Raw genomic sequence first — 16,106 nt, 5'->3', positions numbered from 1 at the left:
TATCTGTGCTGATGCATCTATCAATAGGTGGTTCTTTTTGTATTTTTTCTGAGTAGGAATCCATTACCACAATTCGTTTATCCATTCTGTTAATAGCTATGTGGGTGTGTTCTAGTTTGGGTTCTTACAAATAGACCTGCTGTGAATACTCATACACAAGTCTTTTGGTGGACATTTGCAGTATTTCACCAAGGAACAAATCTGAAACTAGAATTGTTAGGCCATAGGGGAGCCAAACAGTTTACAAAACTGAATGCATATGTGTACACTTTTGCTAGCAATAGAGTTGTAGTTGTAGTGCGCATTTTCATCAGCACCTGATATTGTTAGTCTTTTTCACTTTAAGCCCTCTGGTGGGTTTGAGGTGATATCTCATGGCTTCATGGTCTCATGGTTTTCATGTGCATTTCCTTGATGATTTCATGACTTTTCTGTTTATCTTTTAATGCTGTCTTGTGGTGTTTTAATGAAATCCAGTTTATCAGTTTTTTAATAGTTTGTTTTTTGTCCTATTTAAGAAATCTTTGTCTATCCCTCAATCAAGAAGATATCCATTTTTTTTTTACATTTATATCTGTGACCCATTCCATCATCTATCTCAAATTAATTTCTGTATGATGTGAGATAAGGGTCAAGGTTAATTTTTTCAGGATCAAAATTTAATTGCTCTGGAATCTTTTGAGGAATTTTTCTTTCCCTCCATTGAATTGCATGGTACCCTTGTTGAAAATCAAATGCCTGAGTATGTGCGTCTGTTTCTGAACTCTAAGGTCTGTGTCCTTGTTCTGTTTGTCTACCTCATGATCGAAGATGGCTAGCCAAGTTCCAGCTATGATGTCTGTATTTCAGTCAGCAAAAAAAAAAAAAAAAAAAAAAAATGGAATAAATAAGACTCTGCTCCTGCTTCAGGACAATAACCAGAATTTGCACATGACATTTGTGCCTATATCGTGTCAGTAACGTGACAACCTTTATCTTCAAGGGACATTGAGAAATGTTTTTATTCTGGGGAGTCTTGTGCCCATATAAAATTCAGAGATTATATTACAAAGAAAGAAGGGAAGAATGAATATCAGAGAAAATTGGCAGTCTTTGCCGTACTTTTTGTTTACGAGCACTTTGTAGGTGCTTAATAAACATTCATTTGATTCAATTTCATCTACTTCTCATTGAAGCCTTCTTGGTCAACTTTTGCTTGTAATCATGCATGCAGACATTGCAGCTCTGTGATAGGACTCTCCCAGATCCACCTAATAAGAAGTGTGCCCTGTAGTAATGGGGTCAGCTACTTCCTAGTGAGAGAAATGTCCAGACCTTGTTAAAGTTCTCTCAAATCACCCAGTGTTTCTTCTTTATGTGTCACTATTGTGATCATAGCAGTTCGGAGAAAATGAGACCCTAAATCAAGAAAATTTAAAGGACAATGTGGCTCAGCAGATCTCAAAATAGAGTGAACGATGGTGGGAGGGTGACCAGGTTAAACAGTTTTTGGTTTTGGTTAACTCCTGACCATCCTTTATCCTTGATATTTTTGGAAAAAAGATTAGAGGTCTAGATTTCAGTTCTTCTCTTTGCTTTAATTTTATGGCTGGCCACCATTAATATAGCCAGTAATGTAGGTATTTTATGGAAATACTTATTATTACTCGGCTTTGAAACAAGAGCTTCTGTTTTATAATTAAGATTTGAGCCCATCAAGTGTTAAATTTTCTTTTCTCTTTCATCCCTGGAAAATATATTATGAAATTTATAGAAAGGGTGATCTTTCTTCCTTTAGTCTTCAGGCAAAAGAAATCCTTATATTTCAGATTTGAAACATTTTGTATAAGCATATATATCATAACAGTGTTTGAATTTTAAGTGGTATGAGTATCTTATGACAGTATAGCTTTTAAAGATATTTAACTTAGAAAACATTCATAAATTTATTCAACAAATATTTATAGGAAGTAAACATAATTTCAAACTTTGACCAAAGTGGTTCACACATAAATACAAAGTATAGAAATATGTTTAAATTATGTAGCTTAGAGTCATGTTTCCTTGGCTTAACTTACTCCTCAAATTAGTTTAACATTTATCCCCTTTCCCAAAGCAAAGCAAAAACAAAAAAGAAAAAAAAACCCAAAAACCGTAACAACAAAAAAGCAAAAGCCAAAAATTATGCATTGTTTATTGAATGATATGAAAAGGTAGCTCGATACATGCATACAAATATCTGTATAATACTGAAATTGAAGTTTTTTGTTAATTAACTTTAAGGATAAATTGAAAGGGACCCTACTTTACTGTGAGTATTTTCTGTGTTGACCACTTGTTGTGAATCATTTTATTTAATTGTTCCAACAACCTGAGAATAGATAGTTTTATCTCCTTTGTACAAATAAGAAAATTTTGGCTGAGAAACAATGAAGCCTTTCCCAATATCAGACAGTTAATAAGTAATACAGCAAGCATCTGACCTCTGATCACTTGGATTCTGAGCACAGGAGGCCTGTTCTTTTGTGATGGTTCTATCTTATTGTTTCTTAATTGTTCCCATTAGATGATGACAAGATAGGGGCATCACTTTGAGAAATGTGACATAGTCCAATTACCTCCATGAGGTGAGAAAATCTGAAATTAATGCAAATTTGCTATGAGCAAACACATCAGAAACTGACATGTATTATAATGAGACTTTATAATGAGACTTTTAATTGGATTAGAGCCCCACTCTTAAGGCATCATTTAACCTTAATTACCTCCCTGATGGTCCTATCTCCAAATACAGTCACATTAGGGGTTGGGTTTTCAACATTTGAATTTTGAGGACACATTTGAATCTGTAACAGTGGATTTTCCAGAAACGCAAGCAGGAATAAAATGTTGGGACCGAATATGAGCTGCTCTAGTGGTCACACTGCTGTCTCTCATCATCTTCCACATATTTTTTTTTTTGTGAATAATAGTAGTAGTTATAATGTCATTAGTTTCATTTCATTCCTACTTGAGGTTTCAAGAGCTAGTGTGAAGTAGGGCTGTCTTGTTAAATCTGTCTGCACTTTTGTGGAGTGTAAAATCAGTGTCATACGCTTTAATGGTAATACCTTGTCACATTCAGAGATGTTTAAAACTGCAATCTAGAAAATTGCTTTTAAACAGCGGGGGAAAGATGTTCATATTCTCAGAGGACACGATGTGGAACATGTGGACATCCCATGCACTGTGAGGTTTTAAAATTTACAATATATAGGAAAATTCCTCATTTTTCTGATACCTTTCTGAGATTATCAAAATAATACAGATCCAAACCTAGTCTTTCCCACATTGTAAGTTATAAATTTCACCAGTATACTTTAGGGAGTTCCTGGTCCATAACAATTTTGAAATCCTTCACCAGATTCCAGGAAGCCTGGGGAGTAAAATGCTTCTTGATTAGGCACTGATTAGGCCCTCCTTGTTCATCATTTTCAGAAGCACTGGCCCTGCCCACTAAGGAGTTCTTTTATTTTATTTATTTTTTTTTTCCTTAGCCACATATGAAGTGGACATTTGAGAATCTGCCCTAGTTGGGAACTGAGCAACTCTGTCTATCCACTTCCTGCATATAGAGTGTTGGGGACCAAAGGATCATTTTAACACTTCAGCTTATTCTTTTTGGCAGCACAGTGCTCTACAAAATTTGGAAGGTTTCTTATCTGTTTGTCTCCAATCAATTCTGTGTGGTAGTAAACACAGCCCTAGAATTTTCTTTTGTCATGCATGAGTCCTGGCTCTCAGATTTGCTACACTGATTTGCATTCTCACTCCCATAGCTGTCTTTCTGGTCCTAAAGGAAGTTATCTTGGGACTGGCTGGCTTCTATTGGAAAGCTTTACTTTTAATCTGATCTATTCTCTCAGTCATTTTATCCACATGAAAAGATTTAATGGATATATTATCTATCCTTGAACTGAGACAAATTAGTTTAAAAAAAAAAGTTTTCCTGGGCTTATGATCTTCAAAGCCTTACTGTTAACTGTTAGTGTAGGGGTGGAGAAGAAGTTAGTTTTTGTAGTTGCAAAATCTGAAATGTCTGCTGTCTCCTCATTCCCTTTCACTTCCTGGAAACCGGATAGTTCTTTTCTAAGCTCAGCTCTTTCTTGAAATACTTTGTCAAATGAAGCCAATAATAACCAATACACATTTCCATTGTGTGTGTGTTTGTGTGTGTGTGTGTGTGTGTGTGTTTGTTTTTTGAGACAGAATCTAGCTCTGTCACCCAGGCTGGAGTGCAGTGGCGTGATCTTGGCTCACTGCAAACTCTGCCTCCTGGGTCCTAGCAATTCGCCTGCCCCAGCCTCCTGAGTAGCTTGGATTACAGGTGCCTGCCACCACACCCAGCTAATTTTTCTATTTTTACTATAGACGGGGTTTCACTGTGATGGCCAAGCTGGTCTCGAACTCCTGACCTCATGATCCTCCCGCCTCGGCCTCCCAAAGTGCTGGGATTACAAGTGTGAGCCACCGCACCCAGCCATTTTCTGGTTTGTTGTTGTTGTTGTTTGTTTGTTTGTTTGAGACGGAGTCTCACGCACTCTGTCACCCAGGCTGGAGTGCAGTGGCAGGATCTCGGCTCACTGCAACCTCCACCTCCCAGGTTCAAGCGATTCTTCTGCCTCAGCTTCCCGAGTAGCTGGGATTACAGGCACACACCACCACATCCAGCTAATTTTTGTATTTTTAGTAGTGATGAGGTTTCACCATGTTTGCCAGGCTGGTCTCTAACTCCTGACCTCAAGTGATCCACCTGCCTTGGCCTCCAAAGGTGCTGTGAGCCGCCTCATCCAACCATATTTCAATTGTTTTTTCTTACCTCTTCTCCTAGAGCTACAAGTAAATTTGGCAGCAGATCTGCCTCCTGAACTGACAGAGGCAAATGTTTTACCAGATATGTTGCCACTGTATAAAACACATCACTATCTTTCTGGCCCTTAAGATCAGTTTCCTCACGACTTGCTGACCACTAAACCAAGGTCATGTATTTTAGGATTTTGCTAAAACAACATCCTACTTCTGGTACCAATTTCTATGTAGTCAGGATGGGTTAACATTATATTGTGCTAACAAGCCATCCCCAAACCTCAGTGGCTTCATTCAAAAACAGTTTATTTTTTGCTTACGATAAACATCCACTGTGGATTTGCAGAAGACTCTGCTTCACACAGGAAGACTCAAGCCTGTGAGTGTACCACCTTTGTCATTGTACACTTTCTGGAACACTTGGCTTTCTCAGCCTCTGGGGTTCAGAAAGAGAATGTTCAATGGCTTTCCCTCAGTAATCAACTTTGTATTAAAGTCTAGAACTAATCTCATGCCCCTCCTAACTATACGGGGGTAGAGTTCAAGTCAGAATATAAATAGAAACACTTTTACTACACATCTAAATATAAGTTGTAAATTATGCAGACCAACTAAGTTCAAAGCTAACCAACCAAGTCCAAAATATATCTTTCCTTGACCAATTTACCTCATATTTCCTGGAAAACCATGTTTGAATGTGGACTTCTTGGAGCCTGTACCTCTAGAACATGGCACTGGGGTGCAAAGTGGCTACTAGGCCCCGGCCTGTCTTCCCTCCTCTTAATGTTCTGGGATCACTCTACCCACTATGTCCCCATCTCCTGCAAACAGCCACCCCTTGGCCACCCCCTGGGTCTAGGGGCTGCATGTAACAGGGGCACAGTCTGCCCTTAAAAACACAAATCTAGGAAAGAACCTGTGCAGTCCCTGGTTAGCAGACTTGAAGCTCTTTGAACAAAGAATTCCATGGTTCTAGGAACCAGGAGCATAGCCTACGAGAGGGAACGTAGGCCTGGGTGGGCACCTTCCCCTTAGGCCTTTGGACTCCTCACAATAAAGGAAATGGTGAAGCTAGAGAAAGGCCAGAATGGAGCATGGATCCTAAGGCAGAGCTCCACTCGCCGGGGTTAAGGGCAGTACTGAGCGAGTGCAATGTCTGAATACCTAGAAAACCAGACAGGTTATGGGATGAGCACATATCCCTGTTCCACACCTCATGCTCACCAATTGGCTTCCATGGTAGAACTAGGGAGGGAAGATGCCCTAATCAGCAAAATTCAGTATCATGTCCCCCTAGTGCCATGTTCTAGATTTATAACTTATAAGTATTTAGATGTATGGTAAATTAAAATCCTCATTATAAAGTTCCATTATAATATATAATTCAGATTCTGAGGTGTTTCCTCATAGCAAATTTGCATCAGTTCTAGGTTTTCCAACCTCATGGACATAATGGGACAATGTCACATCTGTCAAAGTGATGCCCCTATCTTGCCATCATCTAATGGAAACAACTAAGAAATAATGAAATGCTTATTATCTGTCTGATGTTGGGAAAGGTTTTATTCTTTCTCAGCCACAACTTTCTTATTTGTACAAAGGGGCTAAAGCCACCTATTCTCATGTGGTTGGAACAATTAAATAATTTACACCAAGTGGTCAACACAGAAAACATTCATAGGCAAAGCAAGGTCCTTTTTCTCAACTAAAAATAATGAAAAACAATGAGATATTCTAAGGAGTGTGTCTGATACATAATGCAGCGGCATGACATAAGGGAGGAAAGAGGGGTTGGGTCCCTGGAAGATGAAATCTTTAATATCCTGAAAAGAGTGCTTTGGGGCAGCCCTGGGCTCTTGCATATCTTGAAGGCAAGGTATGTTTTTACTATCTCAACCTAGTAATCTCTCTTGAGCCTCAGTGTCCTGGTTTTTAAAATGAGGATAATAAGAATTGCTTTGATGACCTTGATAAGGATCTTTTGATACAGTGGTAGAGATAAGAGCCTGGGGAATGGGTTGGAAAGTGAGTAGGAGGTAAGGAAATGGGGATTATCTAAGTTTTCTGTTCTTTTCAGAAGTTTGTCTGAGAAAAGGTGGGAGTATAGTGGGACCTGGAGCTGAATGACCATTTTGTTCTTTAAAAATTGAGGAATATTGGCCGGGCACGGTGGCTCACACCTGTAATCCCAGCACTTTGGGAGGCCAAAGCAGGCAGATCCTGAGGTCAGGAGATCGAGACCATCCTGGCCAACATGTTGAAACCTCGTCTCTAATAAAAATACAAAAATTAGCTGGGCGTGATGGCATATGCCTGTAGTCCCACCTACTTGGGAAGCTGAGGCAAGAGAATCGCTTGAACCCGGTAGGTGGAGGTTGCAGTGAGTTAAGATCACGCCACTGCACTCCAGCCTGGCAACAGAGTGAGACTCCGTCTCAAAAAATAAAAAAATAAAAAATTGGGACTATCAGAGCATAGTGTGTGTCGATGACAAGTATCTTTAGTAGAAAGGGAGAAGATAATGAGGAAGAAATTTTGAATAGAGAGGTGGAGTTGGCCTCTGGTTCTAGGGAGGGTGCATCCTCCTGTGGATATAGGGAAGTTTGTGAGTTTAGAGATAGAAAGCAGAGATGCCCTATCCAACAGCTTTTGTTTTCTCACAGAAGCATGAAGTAGGGATGTTAACAGAGAGATGTTATATGTAAGTATTAGGAGTGGGGAAGGCAATTGGAAGATAAGAGAGAAGGTGTGAAATGAAATGACCAAAGATTAGGGAAACGTTGCATAATTGTTGGGCAGTCTCTAGAACCCAAGTGAATCTGAGTTGGCAGAGTTAGAGTGCATGTATGTTTACCCATGGATACATATATGGAGACAGAAAGAGAGATTGATTACAAAGAACTGACCCTGATGATTATGGAGGCTGAGAAATCCCACAGTCAACTGTCTGCAAGCTGGGAAAGCTGGTGGTGTGATTCTAGTCCGAGTCTGAACGCCTGAGAAGCAGAGGAGCCGGGGGTGTAAATCCCAGTCCAAGGACAGGAGGAGACTGATGTCCCAGCTCAAGCAGGCAGGAAGAAAAGGGGGTGCATTCTTCCTCTTCCACCTTTTTGTTCTATTTGGGCCCTCAATGCATTAGATGATGCTAGCCCATATTGGGGAGGGTGGTATGCTCCCAGCTCCACCAACACAAGTGCTGATTTCATCCAGAAATACCTGCATGGACACAGCCGGAAATAATGTTTAACCTGGCACCTGTGGCACAGTCACGGTGACACAATTCACTGTCATATCACACTCTCCAGCGATGAGAACTCATCTCTGAATCCTCCGTGCATTTCTACTGTAGTAGCCTTCCCACTCTATTGTTTCTGTGCATTTTAATGTCCCCTGGGGTACCCTCAGTCACACTGAGCTGACTATCTGGGCTTTCCAAGTTATACCTGAGGTATGCATTATTATTTGGTTAGTGCTGTGATAGGTTTTGAGTGGTCTACTCTGAATTTTTCCCCCTCTGTTATTTTTGGTGTGAGATTTTGCAGATCATGAGTTATTTCAAACATACCTGACCTGTCTTCATGTCTATGTAAGGGCATTGCAATGAACTGAATGTGTGTGTCCCCCCAGAAGCCATGAGTTGAAACCCTAATTCTAATGAAATGGTATTTGAAGGTGGGGCCTTAGGGATGAAATTAGGCCATAAAGGTGGAGCCCTCAGGAATGGGATTAGTGCCTTTATAAGAAGAGGGCAGAGAACTAGCTGGCTTTTCTTCCCACCTTGTGAAGATAGGAGAGTCAGCAGTAGACAGTTGGAGGAGGTTGATCACCAGAACCTGCCCATGCTGGCACCATGATCTCAGACTTCTCCCCTCCAGAACTGTGAGAAATAAATGTTTTGTCAGCCATCCAGTCTATGGCACTTTGTTATTGCAGCCTGAACTGACCAAGACAGGCATGGTCAGTTTTTAGAATTTTCGAATGCTTTCATGTAAAACGATAAAGGATATCATCTTCCTGGCAGATAAATGCAATTCAAAGGAAAGTGCCCACAGTAGCCCCTGATGCCAGGTCTTGCCTTTCAGGGAAGATCTTGGTTTCCTCCTTCAGAACCTCTGATGAAGTGGAGTAAACCTGCCATTAACTCTGCTGTGATTGTGGTCATCACTGCCAAGGGCATTTATGGGATGTTCGTGCATGGCTATTCTTTGTAAACTAAGTTATACAGATATAGTCTGTATCCTGTAAGAATTTAACAACTTAAAAACAGTGACATAAACATAAATATTATAGCTGAGGTGATAGACAAACTTGAAAAATTTAGTTAATCTTGTAGGATGTTCTAGAATGATGAACCACTGAGGAACCATGCACATCACACCGCCAGGTGACTGTGTTTAGCAGCAGAGAAAGAGTGATGTTAGTTTAGGCATAATCATTATTATTTACCAAGACTTACTGGGCAAACATCACTGGGAATGGAAAAGTGTTTCTCAGTTTTTATCTTATATGTATGGGAAAAGCTTAGTAGGCAAGATAGAAAGCTTATTCTAAATAAACAACATACTTTTAGAAAGATATGAGAAACATGTCGTGTTCAACTTAAAGGGTGCTTTGTGTATGTGTCTCCCTGGGAAAAGAATTGGAGATAAATGTTTCCCATGTCTTAGACATAGAGTTTTCAGAGAAAATTAAGGTTACCATCTGCCTTGTATTTACTCAAGAAGAACAGGACACAGTGTTTTCTTGAAATAATAATGCTTATAGAAGTCTTAACTTTAGGAGACATGGAAAAGAGAGCTGTATCCAATGTCCCCTGAGTCTGTCACGCTGGCCCAGCCACAGACAGCTGGCTTCTTGGTGAAGAAGGGCAAACAGGGTGGTGTCTGAAAAGGAGGAGAGGGTTTCCTTCACCCTGATCCTTTGCTTACCCACCTTTAAGAAAATGTGAGTTTTTACTTTGGGAGGTCAAGGTGGGAGGATCACTTGGGCCCAGGAGTTCAAGACTAGCCTGGGCAATATAGTGAGACCTTGTCTCTACCAAAAAAAAAATTAGCCAGGTGTGGTAGCACATGCCTATAGTCCCAGCTACTTGGGAGGCTGAGGTGTGAGGATCAATTAAGCCCCGGAGATCAAGGTTGCAGTGAGCCTTGATCACGTCACCACACTTCAGTCTGCGTGACAGAGACCCTGTCTCAAAAAATAAATAAATAAAAGCCTTAAGTAACTGGGGGAGATTATAAAACTAGTTAAAACCAATTAATAGTGATTTCTAGAAATCTCATAACATGTAAGCATTTTAATTTAAAGGTTTTTTTCTTTTAACTGAAAATGTTTTTAATATATTTCAGTGTTAATGAATTAACTTCCCTCCCAGAAAGTCGAGACTAATAGCATATATCTTCATTTGGAAGATGAACTTCAGAGCTCCATTTCCCTAGTTCCTATGTATAACTCAGTTATATGCACACCAAACCATGCTAATAATGCATTCTCCTCCCCGGCTGCCTCTTGAACTTAGATCATCCAGGAGATGTCTGTAAAATTAGCACTGTAAAGAAAGCCTCACCAGGGTATTTGGTGCAGCATATCAATGGCTTATTGAGTAGGCACCTTTTAAGTACTGTTGAATGATAGGCAAAACTGTCACAGCTATGCATAAATGTCCTGTGTAGTTTCACATAAGAGAATATCTACTAGTCCTCAGTAATAATGCTATATTATTAAGCTAATAAACCTACAGAAAGTTTGTCACAATGGGTGTCTGTTAAATTACTATAACCCGAACATTATCTTTGGAGTTTTAGATGTCTCTATTGGCTGAAGAGCCTAATTTTGAAGCTTTTATCTGCTCAGAAATTTCAGTTCTCCCATCATCATCTCTGCTCAATTGAATATGTCTTTTTCAAGAGTAATCTTGGCTATGTATAAACTGCTTCCTGACAGTCCCCAGTGAATGTTAAGACTATCTGTTCAGGGCTGGTGAACAGTTTGTTGCCATAATATAAAATCTTTTCTGCATGTCCCAACCTTTGTTTTTGGCAATTTCCTATCATTTTGTATTTGAATAAAATACCTCTTCCATTTTACACATCGTTGTTTTGGACATTTTCGTTGTTGAATTCCGTTATGTTAAAGTGAAGCTTACCAATAATCGGGTGATTTATTTGTCTTAGCAATGAATGGTTACACCAAAACATCTTGACTTTATCATAGTTTCCTTGAGGGATGGTAGAGTCTGGGTGCCCAGAGTCTGGTCCCAGATTCCAGGATTTGCCACTTGCTAGTTATTTGACTTTAGGCAACTTGTAAACCTCTTGGTGCCTCAGTTTTCTCCTGGGCCAAACAGGGTCAATGTGCATACATCAAGGCTTGGTATATGGAATATATGTGTATGTGTGTGTGTGTCTGTATATATATACACACACACACACACATACACATACACATACATACATATATAATATGTAGCTTGGCCCACAGTAAGCACTCAGAGTTTCTCGTTAGTAATATATTGAAAATACGGAATCTGTGAGTGCAGACACCACCTCTGGCTCCCTTACTTTTTGCGTTTTGATTTTTGAAATGAGTGATCTATGCCATGCTAACAATGAGAAAGACTTCTCTCTGGAGAATTTATTCCTTAAACTAAAACTTTAATGCAGAAAACTAAAAGTATTCATTCAAGATTTGACATATAACTAGGAAGAAGTAGTAGTAGTAGTAGCAGTGGTGGTAGTAGTAGTAGACAACATTCAACTATGGACAAGGAGTGAAATACTTTTTGTAAATGGCTGTTATTATTTTAGTGTTAAAAATAGATGTGCAGTGGGTCAGGGGCAGAGAGGGATTGTGGCAAAGGAGGTGGTATGTGTTTGTCAAAGGGCAACATGATGGATCCTTGTGATGGAACTGTTCGATATTTTGACTAGTGGTAGATATGTGAGCCTACACATGTGCTCAAACTGTATAAAACACACACACACTAATACAATTAAACAGGAAATCGCAATAGACTAGTAGATGGTATTAGTATAAACATGCCGGTTGTAATATTGTACTGTTGTTTTGTGAAATGTTACTATTGTGGGAAACTGAGTAAAGGCTCTTTTAAAACTGCGTATGAACATACAATGATCTCAAAATTATAATTAATAAATGCATGTGCAAATATTATATAAAACTAGTAATTTTTATTTTTGTTTTCAGATTGTTCCTGCCTGATTCATAAACATCGTGATTGGCTTTTGTAAGCTGGTATTTCAATTTTTTTTATCCTCTTTTCCCAATACCTTCTCTTCTCTAATAACTTGATAATGGTTTTTTAGAGCTCCTAGAGCAAAAATTGGAGCAAAACTTTTTTGTTATTTGGTTCTTACATTATTTTAAAGTCTGTCACACTTTTTCTGGTCCTCTTAGATGATAGTTATTTTGATAGTGATTTTTGAAGTACATGTCTTGGCCTGGGGCATTTGTTTCCTTATAGTGACTTCTTATCAGATTTATGGTTAGTGGGAGCAAAGGGCAGAACTGAGGTTGTATATAGATGCAGACATCCTGTTGGGCATTAGTCTTCCTCCAAAACATATTTATGTATCTTTGTTTTTAAATAGTCTATGAAGTGTCGTTTTTATGGAGGAGAATTGAAATATACTAAACCAATTTTAAATATATCTTTGAGAATTTATTTTCTGAGATGGTTTTGTTTTTCATCATGTTAGCAGGCGAGAAGAATATTGTTACAAAGTAACTTAACAAAGATTTGCATTCTCTGACAGATTCTAAGTCTGTATCTTGAATCTTGTTCTAGCAGGTTCTGTTTCACCTCTTTTGAAGTCACCAAGAAGACACACACCTCTAATACAGCCTTCCCGATAGTACATACCTTGGTATATTCATTCCTTAGGATGTTAACTGATATTATACAGAAAATGAGCCTATGGTCATTTAAATTTGTGGAAAAAGCTGAGTTAAAATCAAATTAGACTTGTTTATTTCCAACAAGTGATTATCGATGGCCTTTGGTCTGTGGTGTTTCTCAAACATATTTCACCATACAACCCCTACCTCACCAAATATACCATCGAACTGGTGCTCCATGGAAAAGTTTGAGAAATTTTGCTTTAGAATTTAGAAAACTGATTTAAATGACAGAATTAATTGTACATTTTTCAGAATGATAGCGAAAGAAAAGAAGGACATTTGAACAGAATGCAAGTTGGACCATAAAAGGACAGTTGGATTAACTTAAAACAGCTGACTTGGAGTAAGGCCTAAGTCATTATTATAAATATAGTTATAAGACAACATAAAAATTTAAAATCTGGAAATTAAAATACATCATTGTTCATTATTCCTTGAAGATTCAGGATCCGTCCTTCCCTGTAACACTAATGTGTCCTAATTCTTGGTGATTTTCAGGCTTTGTAGAGTCCTAACATCCTGGCTTCTCAGTTTCTTGATTTCCTCTCCTTCAATGACCTTGTCTTCCAAACTACATTAGCAACTTCCACCCATAGTCATACTGTGGGCCTAGTCATTAATAAGAACTGCTCTCACTCCATGACCTTGAGTCCCAGCACCCTATTCTCCATCTGTCTTCCCACTCCAACACATTTTTAACTCCATCTAGACATACAACTTTTACACTGCAGCACACTTCCTTCATATCTCACATCCTTCCTTATTCAATGTCAATAGCCTACCCTCTGATTAAAATCACTCATCCACTCATCTTCTCTGTCCCTCCCCTTTGCTCCGTTGTACTTAGCCATCTATATCCAGGTGCTTTGGTCTGCTGATTCCATGCACGCAGCAGTGCAGCTGAACATAGTTGGAGAAAGATACCCAGCCATGGTCAATTTAAAGCTTACCCTTGCACTTATATTCTTAGTCCCATCTCCTCTCACCTGCTCAAGGATATAACTACAGTAGTTGTCCCTTCTCTCTCCTGCATCATGCATTCCCGCCTCCTTGCTTTACTTAAAAAAAAAATTTTAACTCCCATTCCTCTCTAATTACTGCTCCATTTAATGTCCCTGCTTCCTTTTACACAATTTCTCAGTTCTTTCTGGGCATTCCACCAAAGTTCTCGAGTGTCACCAACGACCCTCATATTGCAAACCCAACCATTAATTCTCAGTCATTATCTTCCTTGACCTGTCAGAAGCACTAACCCCATTGATCATGCTGCTCTGTGAAGTATGTTCTTCCCTTGTCTTCTGAGTCTCCACACTTTCCCAACTGCTTTCCTATTGCATGTGACTACTCTTATCCTTCTTGCAGATACTTCCTCATTGTCCTGACCTCCAAACATTGGCTGTCCCAGGGCACAGTCTCTGTACTTGTCCTCTGTCGATTCTCACTCCCTAGCTGTTCCCATTCATTTTCATGGCTTTAAATACATATATGCTGGCAGCTACCAAATTGTCTCCAGTGTAGACTTCTTCTCTAAACTCAGATTCAAATATCCAATTGCTGGATGTCTGATAGGCATATCAAACCTAATGTGTCTGCACCTGAGCTCCTGAGTTCTTCTCTATTCCCAACCAAACTTCCTTCATGCTAAGTAGCCATTTACCTAGATGAGGAAGACTTTTCTTCCAGTTGCACAGGCCAGGTGCCTTTGCAGCATCCTCATTTCGTCTGTCTCACCCTCTACACAGCCAGCTGTCAGGAGATACTGTCAGCCCCGCCTAAATCCAGAAGGTGGCCACTTCTCCCCACCTCTTCTGCTACTGCACTGGTGCACACCTTCATCATCTCTTTATAACAGTAGCTTTCTAACTGGTCTCCTTGGTTTCATACTTTCTCCCCTAGAATTCACTCTCCACACAACAGCCTGATAAATGATTTAAAACTGTTAAGTCTGATCATGTTACTTTCCTGCTCCAGTGTCTCCAGTCCCTCCCGTCTCACTTACAGAGGCTTATCAGCTCCTGTGTGCTATGGGTCCCATTACCTTTGGCCTAATCTTTTACCGCTTCCCTTCACTGACTGCTTTAGCCATACCAGTTTTCTTGTTTCTGCGTCAGTTTTGCAGTTATTGTACCCAGAAATAGCCACATGACTTACATCCTTACCTCCTTCAGATCTTCACTAAATTGTCATCTTCTCACCCATGCCTTTGTCCCCGACCAGCCTGTTTTAAATTGACACTGTTTTCCCTGCCAAATATCTTAGCACTTCCTGTCTCTTCATTACTTTTATTTTTTTAATCACCATCTGATACATATCTTACTTGAGCTTTGTTATGGGATACAGTTAAGCTACTAGAAACAATTAATTCAAAGATAAGCTTAATTCATAGGTATGTTTCACAAGGGTAGGAATTTTTGCGTGTTTTGTTCACAGTGGTGAATCCCCAGCACCTAGAACAATGCCAGGAAAAACAACCACTCAATAGATACTGGTTCAATGAAAAGATAAATCTTAAAAACCAAGTTTTACTGTAATATATAGTCCGTGATATATATCCCACAATATACATCCCACAAAGATAGGAAAGTGGGATTGGGGTAAAGGGATGCTATACTAGTTACTGACTTTGCTTATTACACCCTTCTCTAGTTGCTGACTGACCATAGAATTGGGTAAATGGCTTGAGCTGGGACAGTTTATTGTAACTATAAAGCACTAAGGCAAATATAAAGAATTGGAACTTCGTACTGAGAGGACTTCTGCTTCCAGCCATCTTGCAATAACAGGAACTGGAGTTATTCTGTCGCCTAAAATAGCCTAACAAACAGACACACACAAAAAGCCCATAAAATATATGAAACAAAGGCATTCTGACATTGGACAAGTGGCACAAGACAGTGAACCCTGAGAGAAGGAAAAAACAAATGATTTGCCCCAGGCTGCAATGCAGGAAAGCAGAACCCAAACACAGCTTATCCTAGGTTGAGATGATAGAGTTAGGAATTCTGGGAGGCTGAGGCAGCTAGAATTTGAAGGACAGAGTACCAGAGAAGAGAGAGTTGGTTACACAGAGAGTGAGCTCCAGAGATCTTCAGAGGGCTCTCCTGTAGGCTTCGGCCTAGTGCTGATTAGTGCATATGCGTAAGAGAACTACCCATGGATGAGGAAAGAGCCACTGGGAAGAAAAAAGTAGCTCATGTAGGGCAGAGAAGAGTGTGCCCCTTCCCACCCTCCCACCATTCATAGTAGAAAAACCTTGTATATAAGTGGGATTAGATGTAGTACTCAGAAGACTAATGCTTCCGCGATGAGGCAAAATTAGCCCTAGACTAGTCTAATCTGATCCTGCCTAAAAAATCTTAAAA

General features: G+C 39.5%; 1 protein-coding gene across 50 annotated transcripts in view; it reads left to right on the top strand.

The window, feature by feature from the left end:
- PLAGL1 (PLAG1 like zinc finger 1) overlaps positions 1-16,106 on the top strand; it is a 65,612-nt gene that overhangs the window by 10,889 nt on the left and 38,617 nt on the right. For 22 of the 50 annotated variants that reach the window (XM_015137194.3, XM_015137178.3, XM_015137197.3 and 19 more), the window contains one exon: positions 12,031-12,070. The exons of 13 other annotated variants lie outside the window; for them this stretch is intronic. The gene's annotated coding sequence lies outside the window, so the exon portion shown is untranslated. Of the gene's footprint in view, positions 1-12,030; positions 12,079-16,106 lie in introns of all 50 variants that reach the window. 15 more of the 50 variants (XM_077998506.1, XM_077998476.1, XM_077998494.1 and 12 more) reach the window with 1 other exon arrangement.

Source organism: Macaca mulatta, chromosome 4 (assembly GCF_049350105.2).
Source record: "Macaca mulatta isolate MMU2019108-1 chromosome 4, T2T-MMU8v2.0, whole genome shotgun sequence".
Taxonomy (NCBI): domain Eukaryota; kingdom Metazoa; phylum Chordata; class Mammalia; order Primates; family Cercopithecidae; genus Macaca; species Macaca mulatta.
The sequence above is the reverse complement of the archived record's forward strand: the minus strand, read 5'-3'. Positions and strand labels throughout refer to the sequence as shown.